The 13,008-nt window shown below is 38.2% G+C and overlaps 1 protein-coding gene across 2 annotated transcripts in view; it reads right to left on the bottom strand.

Annotated features, from left to right (window-relative positions):
- Positions 1 to 13,008, bottom strand: part of cdh13 (cadherin 13, H-cadherin (heart)) — a 504,621-nt gene that overhangs the window by 70,162 nt on the left and 421,451 nt on the right. The gene's annotated exons all lie outside the window — the stretch shown is intronic.

Here is a 13,008-nt window from a genome sequence, read left to right as displayed (position 1 = left end):
ATAAAACAAAATGTGGCCAGTGCAAAAGCAGATTTTATATTTTATGTTTTATATATTCCAATATGTGAAACACAGCAAATAAATGTGTACTAAAATTTGCAGAAAATGCCATATTTAACTTTGTTCCTCTTAGAGAATGTGCTAACTTATTTTCACATTGAAAATAAACAAAACATGCAATTTGACCAGGGGTGCCCAAACGTTTGCATATTATTGTAAATATGTGCACACAAGCTTGACAATAGCTACTCTGCTTCCTCAATTTAAGTCAACAATCATTTTAATATACTACTTAAATATAATTACCTACATAAATAAATAATCGCATATTTAGTTACATAATGAATTACATTTATATTCAATATATATTCTTGTGTTAACGTGAATTATTGTTAACGCCACAATATATATTTTTTTCTAATACTTAACACATTTTTCTGGTTTTACCTTTCAAACGAACCACAGTTACAGCCTGAAGGCCAGTTGGGTGCACACTGGTGGTATGACTGTGCTACTGTAGCCCTCTCATTCAAATACAACTGTTAAATGACAAGTTCCATCGATAAAAGAAGAAAAGCTATTTCCTGCTACTATCATGGTGGAATTTTTTCATCACCGAAGTACATCCAAAGTATCACAAGCAAAACACAGCACTGCTGGCAATATCAGCCATATCAGTAACTTTAGATTAAGGAACAGTTTCTACCTGCAGGCCATCAGGAGTCTGAACACCTAACACCTAATCAAAAAAGATAATTTAGTCTTATAAAATTCAAAATAACATAGTTTGGTATGATTTTATGTTTGAAAACTTTAAAATAAAAGACACTTTCAAAAGTACTCAACTCACTGAAGAAAAGGAAGCTTTAGCGAAAGTTCTGCTAGGAAGACTCTAATGCTACGTCATTCATTCACTGGCCCTGACCAATCACAGGCCTACACCTGTCTTTAAAATGACCTGACTTACGTACCTATTCTACTGCTTTCAGGTGCCCACATTTTAACATTCCCCTCCTTCCTCCCCACCACTACCAGTTGGGTTCCTATCTGGTTGTCCGGGGGCAGGCTCTGCCCCTGCTGTCTCTATCTGGCAGGATCAGCGAGGGTCTCGACGCTCGAAGACCTGGACCAAGGACTCTTTCATTTCTACTGAATTGCTATCTTTCAACTTGTAAAATTTCATTGAGGATTTAGAAAACTCTACTCCTTCACTCTTGCCTCCTGAGTCTTTCTGGCAGAACATTTGTCCATAAGTTCTTGCTTCCTCAAATGTCAACCAAAAACAAAACAACCAAAAACAAAGGACTTTTGTTTTGACATGCTTTTACAAAAGATGCACCAGGGTACTGCACCATAAAGAAGAGCCCAAGTGACCTTCATGATGCAATGCCGAGGTCAGTAGGTCACCCATTTCACAAATAATTCATGTTTAGAATAGTTCAGTTTACCATGTTATGGTTCAGTGTACGTTATAAAAGCTGTAATTATTATAATAATGTTCATTTTCAAAACTTATGAAACATGACAAATGAAACTAAGCTATTTGTTGTGCAGAGACAAAAGGAGGAAGGAAAGCAAAAATTTGTTGCCACACTCCCCAAGAATCTGCACAGACCATTATAGCTAACGTTGTAGATAACACTGACTATTAGATGTCTTGACAGCCTTAGATGTGAATGAGACACAATTAATCAAATCATGAGCAACTACAGCAAATTGCAAACTACATACTGTAAAATAATTTGTAGGAGATTAGTTACACTTATATGGATTGCATGATTAGTGTTAAAACAGCACTTTTTGTGCAGTTAATCTGCCTCAAAAGACCAGATAAGGTGCCTGAGGCAGTGGAAATGCCTCTAAGCTACACTGCAATGCTGCTTTTCTTCTCCTGGAACACTTTTTAAAGTTACATAAAGTATTGGGACTTCTTAAATGCAATAAAAACTTCCTGGAGAGGGAAAAACACTTATCTCTCAGCAAGTACTTTAAAGGTCCAATATCTAAAAAAGTGTGTCCACATGATTTATTAACTGCACTGTCTCATTCAACAGTCAAAATCCATAATCCAGCCTTTAAGCTGTTGGCAGCTTAAAAAAAACAACACCTAGGTAGAAACAGCTCTTAATTCTTCAAATCCAAGTAGGAAAATGATTTTAGTGTCAATACAGACCTTTACCAAATGTTATACAAGGTGTGATTATATCAGGTAAGGTTGTCACCAATAGGCTACTATTGACTTTGAATACAGGGCTGTTTCTGATTTTGCATAAAAAGCAATAGAGCTGATAGTGACTGATGGCCTTTCTTGTCAAAATGTGAACTTCTTCAGTCTGGAAAATATGGCATTTCAACAAGGGAGACCATTGTCTTCAGGATCCATCACAAGCTTTGCTCCAAAATACAAATGCTGATCTAGGGCTGGTGCACCTTCTGCATAATGGCATTCATTAGAATATGAATGACCACAACGAATCCTTTTATATCAGGCTTGAGGTTAGTCTGTATGGCATAATACCTTCAGAACATGATTCTCACCACTCTGTGATCTCCGACTTGGTATCCCTGGAATTCTTTCATCTCTCTCTCACTCATATCCCCCTCTTCCATCTTTCTTTCAGTGCTTTTAACTTCCCCATGGCCAGAAAAGGGAACAGGCTCTGAATTATGAATCATGGAGACTATTTCAGACCTCATTTCTCCCAAGCGAGATCAGTTCAAAGATGTCCTTAAAGTGGGGTGGACTAGCATTCATACAATGATCCACAGCAGAGTGGAAAGTTCCAGCACGATCTGGGCTACTTGACCCAAACTGCGTAATGGACTTCAAGGCTGGCCTTACAGCAGCTCAAAAAGTCAAGGATGATGTGAGATACTTGTTACGATGCACTGTAATGAGTAAGGGTACAACAATGCATCAAACCACTGTGACATTATAATGCAAAAATGTAACAGTGCGCATTGTAGAGATATGACTATGCATTGTGGAGAATGAACATTCTATTCTATCTAATGCAACTGCACTGTTTGAACACTAAAGTTTGCAAACAATCAGCAACTCATTCTAGTATGTTCATGTCATGTGCCACATTCCTCCCGCCTTCCAACTCTAATGTCATTATTAGATTTTGCCACAAGTGAATAGTCATTATTTTTCTTCAATCATATTATGTTCAAAATATCATGAGAATATTGAATTGTGAACCCAACACTGTGAATTGAATTGAATCATGGGCCCCTAAAAATGATAGTAATGAAACTTGCAATATCATACTAATAAAAATGTTCAGAGTAGCTGGAAAAACTTAAATTCTCTCATTGTTACATGTACTTTAATCATCAAGGGCTTTATTTTCATACAGTAGCATGCTAGACGTCTGCTATCTGAACCTGAATGAGTGTGACCAAAACGGGTTTTGGCTGGGTTAGGGACGATTTTTCACACGCTAGGGTACGGTTGCCACCTTAAATTCCTGGCCTGATTTTTGCTAAATACAACTGACAGGCAGCTATGCTCATGATGCAGTCTAAGGTAGATAGATGTCAGTTCAGCAACAGAAACAAATCTTCTCAGTTATCATGTTGAAAGTACAGCATAGTGCCTAAACATGTCACCAGTAGTGCACCTTTTCCAAACAGCGGTCCTTATGGTAAGTGTAACCTAGCTAATCAAAACCATTCTTTGTATACAAATGGCTAGACTGGATAAAAAGAGGCAGTTCAAACTTCATAAGAAATATTGTCACATAAAAATGATTGGATTCCTGGAAATTCTGTGACCAGGAATGGAATTAACTCTTTAGGGCTCCTTAGTTCCAGTGTAGGGTAATGTTAACACTACAGCATACAAAGACATTTCAGACAATTATAAGCCTCTAACTTTGTGGCAACAGTCTGGGGAAGGTTCTTTCCTGTTCCAGCATGACTTTGCCCCTGAGCACAAAGCGAGGTCCATAAAGACATGGTTTGACATGGTTTTCGTATGGAGGAGCTCTGGTGCCTGCACAGAGCCCTGACCTCAACCCCACTGAACACCTCTGGAATGACCTGAAACATTGATTGCGAGCCAGGCCTTCTCATCCAACCTCACAAATGCACTTTTGACTGAATGGGCACATATTCCCACAGACACACTCCAAAATCTTGGGTAAAGCCTTCGCAGAAGAGTGGAGGCTGTTATAGCTGTAAAAGAGGGTCATTAATACACATGGTTTTGGAATGAGATGTCCAACAAGCTCATATAGGTGTGATGGTCAGGCCTCCACATAACTCTGTAAAACATTCTGCACTCAAAATCTTGGAGAAGTATAAAATCTTTGATTTGATCTAGAGGGTAATGGGATCATAGTAATGTTAATCCAATGTACCACTGTACATGGCAAACGGCCCGAGCAGTTCTATCAAACTGTGGTTGAGAATGTTGATTAAATATAAGGTGCAGTAGCCAAGCTATACACAGCGCACCCAAAGAATGAACGCTGGTGGAGAAAGTGAGTGATCACCAGTGTAGCTCGATGTGTAATGTGCTAATTTTTATTTTAGAAACTATACCTGACAACAATAAACTTACAGGATAATTGGCATGCTAAAACCAGAATTAGGGTCAGGTCTAATAAAACAGCACACTGGGTAAAGTGGAACAGCAACGAGTTAGGTCTTTGAGTCAGAGGCAATTGCATTTTATTGCACACATCATAAAGATAAATGAAAACGCAGCATTATGCCATCCAAAGCAAATAAAAGGCTGTTCTCTGGAGTGATGCAGCTCCATCCAATACCTTTGAGCTGGATGAGCTGGAGTGGCCTTTGTGATCCAAAACTAGTCACCCAACATCAGTACCTGACCTCACTAATGCTCTTGTGGATGAATACTATCAAATTCTCACAGCAATGTTCAAACATCTAGTGTAAAGCCTTCTCAGAAAGGTAGAGACTGTTTACTGCATAAAAGGAGGGGCATAGCTCTATTAATACCTTTGATTTCAGAAGAAACATTGGATAAATAGGTGTCTACAAACTTTTGGCCACATGGTCAGATGTATGTATTAGGAGCAGTGCAAATCTGGCTTGATGTGACCGCAATATGTACCCACAATATGCCTGAAATTCACATTCGATTTACTAAGGCTGCGCAGAGGACTGCAAACTGCATACAGGACCACCCAAAACATAGCAAAATAGTGGAGCCGTCAACAAGCTCGAGAAAGAAAATGAACATTCAGTGATGAAATGCTATTTCCTAGCAAATATTCTACAGGGTGTCCAAGTCTACTCCAACTCAAAAAAACAAATTTGTCAAACAATAACATGGACTGTGCATGCATACTGCGGCTGTATATTTTGCACAGCATCTTCTCACACACATACGTCTGATCCTGACAGGTTAAATACTTTACTCTCTTAGTAAATATTCTTTCAGCATGTGTTTGAGGCTTGTGGCTCCATCTAGCCACTGCGTCTGCGGCCATTGCTCCCAACAACACAAAATGTATGCCTGGTTTTAAAAGCGGAGGCCATCAGCAGTTGCCCAAAACTGATGGGAATATGAAATCAGCCTCACTTCCAACACTCCCACCCATTTTCCAAATGCTCACCTCATGTTTTGTGCTATTCTCCCTCAAATGCATATGCATGAGTGAGAGAAGTGTATTTTGTGTCTTTCCAATGCACATAACCCATAAACTGCACATTTAGTCTCCAGCACCATTTTTGTACATGATGCACAGGCAGAATGCATCTGAAACTGGAACAACAAGCTCATATATTTTGAAGGCCCCATACATTTTGAAGGCCTCATAGTTTGGAAACCCAATTTTTAATTGCTTTTTTTAAACAAAAGAGTTTATTTAGTATATAAACAACGTTTCAAAACATTCTGGTCACTGCCCACTCCATACAGTCCACATATGAAAACTAAGCAACAAAAACAGCCCATTTTGAATTTACTGTTTCTATGATGTTGCAGAAAACAACTCATTCACGTACATCTGCCTAATTCATCCTACCCCACCCATTCATGCTCAAGTTATAAAGAGGGTTCCAAACTAGATATGTTTTTGAATGCAGCACAATACAGGCCAGTCATTTACATACAACAGTCCATAAAGCCCACAGCAACAAAACAGCTTGTTTAATTCCAAGGTATAAAGAGTGGTTGGAAAACGGTCAAGCAAGTTAACTTTAAACAAGTCAAAAGGGACAAATCCAAAATATATGAACGTATCACCGCTGAGACGTCAGGTTTGATAAGGTTACCTGTTTGTTTATGATGGTATTTATTCTAATCTAATGCCCTTTCATGCTACATATTTTAAGCCACAATGTGCAAGCTCCTGGGCTTCTAAGAATATCTGTAAACATATTCCGCCACCACAACCACTTGTGGCTATGAGTGAGCGTGCACCCAGCAAGCGCTCCTATAATTCAGATCATGCCTCTATATTTGTGATTTCCCCGAGGCTAACTCTGACGCACAGCTCACCTTATCCAAAGCAAGTTTGACAGCGCAGAACAAAAGGGCTGAGGGAGAAAAAAAACACTCTGAAGACCTTTTCAGCAAACATGTCAGAGCTAAAAAACTGTGAGTAGACTTAGACATCTGCATTACTGGCCTAGAGGAACATTGAAGGAACATCAGATGGTTACAGAGCTTCAAATAGTATACTGTTCTATATATGAAGGTTCTGCTGGTGTATTTGTAAGATGCATGAACGTAAGAGTCACAAAAAAGTTCAGAACACTCCTTCTAACTACTTATAGTACAAATGTACAAGATTTTTCTTTTTCTATAACAACATACCGTACAAAAGTACAAGCCATGGGGATTTTCTCTATTTATCCAGTACTTTTTATGACTGCAAGAGCCCACATTCCTTTCAGCAATTCATATTCAAATCTATCACCACCGGTTTAAAGTGCTTGCTCTGCACTCACTAGAACATTTCATTTCTTGAACATGTATATGAGAGAACAATATGCACATCTAAAAATAAATGCCACCGGGAGCCAACAGTGGAAAAAAAACAAGCTTTCAGTGAGATTACACTATGTCAAACAAACATATCAAATGTCAACTACGATATAATGGCAGTTTCATCCTGTTTCTTTGAAGGCACTTTCCTCCCATGTTCTCTGAATATCAAAGAATGACTCCCAAGGAGTTCGCCCATTCAATCCTTTTTGCACACCAGACTGCGTATCTCTCATCCGCGCGGACTGAGAATGAATACCGTATGCCAGCATGCAATGACTAACTCATACAGCGATCCACATCAAAAAATCAGCGCTGCCTGCTCATGTGGAACTTATTCATTTCGCAGTCACTCCAATCTCAAATACTGCTCTTTTATCTAGGCTGTTAATTACATATCTTTTAAAACTAGCCTTCTGGAGAGTCATCAGAGGGCAGAGCAGAATCAGAATCAGACAGAATAATGTAACTCTTCATCCTTCTGCACTTCTTCTCCTTCCTATTTTAAATCTGTCATATAACCATATTTACAAATAACATACTTCTGTTCTTGTATTATCTTGTATTTCTTTTTTATCATTTCTTTTTTTGTTCTAAGATCCACTTATGGTGGGTGGATTTATGTACCAAAAACAGCCATAATTCATCTTTACCTGACCATTTTCCAGTCAATTTATTATCCCTTAGTATTAAACAGGCTGATATATGTAAATCACCTCTTTTCTGACTGGCTGCCTTTTGTTGTGCCTCATTTAAAAAGCAGTCAGGATTGACTCCTTATGACTTCAGTGTGAATAGGCGGCGCTAAAAAGTTGTACACCATATGGGATGGATGTATGCAAAATATGCAAATATGCTGGTTGTCATGAAATCACAAAAATAACTTCAAAATAAGATTAATAAGATTTTTTGCATCTTAGTTTCCATATTTGGGTTATTCTCATGAACATGACAAATACTGGGACCTAACTTGAAGAAATGACTAAACTTAATGTTGAATAATTGAACCTGATTAATTTAACTCATATAGTTATATTCTGACAAGCATGATTTTTCATTTTTACTCATGTCACAACATTTTTTTTGTTTTGGTTTACATCCTTACAGTTTACAAGGAAAACATTAAAGAAACGCAACACATAAAAGTAACACAAACTAATTTTTCTATTAAAAAATGATAAAATGATAAATATTGGTACTGAGAAATTTATGTGGATGCATTGTGGTACCGTGAATTGGGGTAAATGATGCCAAAAAAAAAGAAAATTGAACTCCACAAACTGCTGTTTCACACAGCACCCCAACTGACCTACTAAATGATATGAACATTTTTATCTGCATGATGATATGCAAACACTTATGGACATGCTTTGAAGCGGTTTTGTGAAAATTACCTATATGGACTGTATGGAATGGGAAGTGAACAGTATGGAAACTTATCTAATAAAAGTGAGTTTTCCATGATATGAGCTCTTTAAAAATGTGAAAAAATCACAGTTCTGTTAATAATAATGAAACAATGCCCACTGTTTTTAATGTACAAACCTTACAGCCAGCAAGGAACTCAGGAACTCACTTCAGTGCTACTTTTTAAAAAGTGAACTTTTCGAATGTGCCAAAGAGCAAAAAGCCTTTGAGTGAATGTGAGTGTAAGGCAGCAGAGAGGACAGTGGACACGTTCCTGCTCAGCACTGCTGCAGTTCTCCACTGCCGCATCCAATCGATTGTGTCTCCTGTCGACCTCATTTTCCCCTGATGTCTCACGGGCTCGGATCCCGTCTCTCACTCTGTCCCAATGCACATACACACATATAACCACACACATACATGCATTTCAATATACTTAAATATGCAGCCATGCACACTTACATGGATTTGCTTTTTTCCATAAAAGATTCATTAACTTTTCATATCAATTTTTTTAAGGAGTACAAACATAATTTACACCCACACACCTAAGGTGTAACCAAGCAACACGTTAAGTATACAGACTACTTATACATTTCAGTTAACTGTGATAAAAATTAAATGTATAGCTATTGTTAAATATCACTATCCCATACACAACCAGACAGCTTCCAAGACTCAGATTAGACCTAGGTTTGAACTAAAAAAACTTGTAACAGTAAATCACCACTGCCATTGCAATTTAGTCCGAGGTCAGATTTAATCCATGTATGAGGAACTGATGGATTATAAACACAGTGATGCATTTGAGTGAATTGTTATAATTCAATGAAATATATTGCTGTGTTGTTGGCATCAATATCACATGTTGTGTTAAAATAAAGGTAACTGCTACAGTTAATAAACGTATTGAAAAACACTTTGCCAAACTGATAGTATAATATTTGAAAAGAATGTAACTTGAATTTGAGAATAATATAAAGGCCTTCATACATTACATTCAGCACTATGTAAGCTTTTTGTTATAACTGAAAGAAGTAGAATTACTGGGTAGCATTAAAGGAGAAAATATGGTCAGCATGCACTGCTATGAGTCACCCTGTTAGCCTGAAACAGTAATTTAAAAGTCAGAGATGTCAGGTCAGATTTTATAGGAGTTTTTTAGACCGTGTCATACGTCTTTATATATTAACCTCACACGCACAGAATCAAAAAGCAAGTCCCACTGTTTAGGCCTCAAATGCAAAATCAACATCATACTGATGAAGATATGATGACAATAGTAGATAATCCACTTACAGTCTTGGAAGACCCGTCCTTCACCAAGTTTCTCTTTGTCCTCTTTGAATACTCTTTCAACCCGCTCGTAATCATTAGATTAATTTCGGAAGGAGTCCGAAAATTCCAACAAGAAGCTGGCAAATGAGAAGCTGACTTCAGCCTCGTAAAAAACAGAATGTTAAGAGACATTTTACAAGAAACTGTTCTACTTCTGAGTTTCCTGCCAGAGATGCAAGAAAAGCGGCTACAGCTGAGCTAAAGCTTCAACAGAACAAAGTAAGCATGGATTTCTGTTTACATTATATTTTGTAGCCTAAACTAAGACATTAGTACATAATGAGACATATTTACAGCCAAGATGGTAAAACTTTACTTAAATAAAATGGACATGAATGGACATGTTGTGGCGCCCAAGGTGGTTAGATTTTTGTCGAAACTTGATAAAATGGCTCTTCTTAACATTTGGGTTGTCGACCCCTGGCTTAGAAGTTTGTCTAGCAATTTTCAGTGGGTAAATTACTGCTGTTTTATTTCTCACATATAGAAAAGAAACGTAAGTGCACTTATATGGAAAAGCAAAACTGCTGGGTACACATCATTCCCACATTTACCTTAAAAAACGCAAAGACGCACATCATGAATCTTGAAATTCTCTTGCATTCATTACTTATGTGCATCACACAGCGAATTCCTGCACTGAGTCCCGAAAGAGCTTACCTACACAAAACTGCCTTACATTCTCCACTGAGGATGTTCTATCTAGCAGCAGTGAAGGACTCTGACGAATATGCAGAAATGAGCAATTCAGTGGAATATTTTCATGAGCAGAATTCAATGAGCAAATTCATAAACATATTGAAGAAGATTATCTGAATGGCCTTCTTATCCTCTCCTCTCTTACTTTCCTCCCTCTGTCCCTCCCCTTCATCTTTCCTCTCTCTGTGTCAATCTGTTGCTCTCCTCTCTTGCTCCCTGTAGCCTCAGGTGTAAGCTATGGCACTTCAAAGGCCCTTTCATTGGCAAAGGGAGATCAAAAGAGGTGACGCTGCCACAGGCAGACGACAGATTTACAGTAGGAAAGAGCTAGGGAGGAAGAGAGAAAGAGGGAGAAATACGAGAGAGAAATGCACAAGTTCATGGTGAGGAGCCTTGACTAAGGACGTAGATCCAGAAGAATGATCATGGGAGCACACCAACGTGCTCAACGTTTACTGCAAATCCCAGCAGACCACTTAAAGCCCCCGATCCCATAAAGCATACAGATTACACTGAGCTCTCACACATAATAATGTAATGTCAGGGAGACTGGGGTGAATTAGGGCTGAGGTGAAAGAAATGATCAGAAACAGGCTGCTATTTGTATTAACCTGAAAATAGAGTGACCCCAGGAGGGCTTTAAGGAGGACCCACTTGAAAACGAAAGGGGTCTATTCTAAGATGTTCTGTACACAATCCAATTACTAGCTAAGTGAAAGCTCTTGTTAAGCGACCAAAAAAGTTGTTTATGGAACCTTTGGGAGTAACCTGGACTGAATAAACGAGTTTCTATCTGAGGTATGTAAGACAGATGAGTCCTGAGGTTAAGAGGAAAAACAGTGCAGAGTGTAAGCAACTGGATAATGCACTTTTTTTTGCATTTGAAATGAAACAATGAAAGATTTCAATCACGTTTTAGCTACAGTACCCCAGAACACTAAAGCAAAACTAAAGAAGCAAACTTCAGACAACAAACAAGTCTTAGAAAATCAACTACATTTGGTGTAAGGTAGTCTTACAAGTCAGATGTCATGTAAAAAGGAACTGTGACTGTTTATGGGTCATAAACCACACAATTGTTATAAGTGGGGGGAAAAAAATCTAAAAAAAAATAAATTAAATAATGTATGGGCCCTTCAATTTAGCCAAGAACCACTGACTTTGAGAGGAAAGGCTGCAACCAAAACAAAGCCAGCACAACAAATTAGTATCCATCAACAAACATACAAGGATTTCTATCATTTTAATTCTGAACTTCACAAACTTTTTTAAAAGCCAGTGACTGTATCTCACTCTGAAAGGCTCAATCATGTCACAGAGGGGGCAACTTCTTTCAAAACTGCTTTACACTGCTTACCCCAACAGGGAAATAGTCATAAGAATGCTGCTCATAAAATGCCACCAGGCACATAACTGTAATAATGGAAGCACAGACCACAGTTAGGATCTCGATTCATTAAACTGTTTTTCTTTAACCAGTCGCACTTCAGCACCAACATTTGCTTGTAAAATGCTAGAAATGTCTTATTAAAGTGCAATTATCATATCTGAAATGACTGGCCATGATCTACTTACAGTCAGGGGATTTAAGGTATCGTGCAAAAAAATCTGAACGTCTCTCTTAAGTGTGAAAGGTTTCAAACTGCAAAGTCAGTGCTTCACAGTGAAAGAACAGACCCAAGCAAAAGATTTCTAAAGCAGCTTTGAGAATTTTTTAATTTACATGCTGATTCAATGACATTCTAGAACAGCCATCAGGTCATTAACTGACTGAAAACACTTTAAAACTAATAGACCTCACACACTGCCAGGGAATTATTCGGATTAAATGAAAAGTCTTCCTATGTGTTTGTGAAAGGATTTCACTGTGCCAGTAAAAGTAATTGTGCACCAAGATGGTTAAATAACAAAGATTTCCTCACCTCACACAGTAAATGCAATGATCTTTCTGCCACTTCAGAATCTATTTGAGTGACTGCAGCTCTAGAAAAATGGTCTATCATGCACCCAGGCAATGAAACAATAGTCCACGCAGATGGTTGAAATCTTTGATGCAGAGCAATGGGCTAACATTTTCTTGGAGAAAACAGTAAGACTGTCAGCAGAAGGACAGTGAAAAATGGTGAGGTGAGAATCGACAGATGGGGAGATGGCTGAGAAGCAGAGACCGTGGTATCACGCTCGTCTCGAGCTTTGATTTGTTTGCGGTGTCATTGTAATCCACCTCGTCAAACTCCAAAGTGAACTTAACCGAGCAGACAATCCACTCGCTCAACCAAGAGCTTTTGAAGGTGAAATGTATTCCAGGGCTTGTAAATATGCTAAAAATATCTGTTTTCGTCTGTTACTGTCTGCATTTGCACTCTGGGAGCATTGTCTCATCCGCATTATTACATATGCATTCTGTCTCTGATGTATGATCTCATATCTGGTATGGTAACTTTAATACACTAACATCTATTCACACATGTTTACACAATGCAAAGCGGAACTGGAATTCCAAATGCCACTTTCCTTCAAAAGGGAAAAACAATACAACAGCGAAGAAAATCAAGTTCAGAATTGCTTGAACGATGTCTCGTGATAATAAAACC

This window comes from Colossoma macropomum, unplaced genomic scaffold (assembly GCF_904425465.1).
Source record: "Colossoma macropomum unplaced genomic scaffold, Colossoma_macropomum, whole genome shotgun sequence".
Lineage (NCBI taxonomy): Eukaryota > Metazoa > Chordata > Actinopteri > Characiformes > Serrasalmidae > Colossoma > Colossoma macropomum.
Note: the sequence above shows the minus strand (reverse complement) of the source record. Positions and strands in the feature narration are given on the sequence as shown.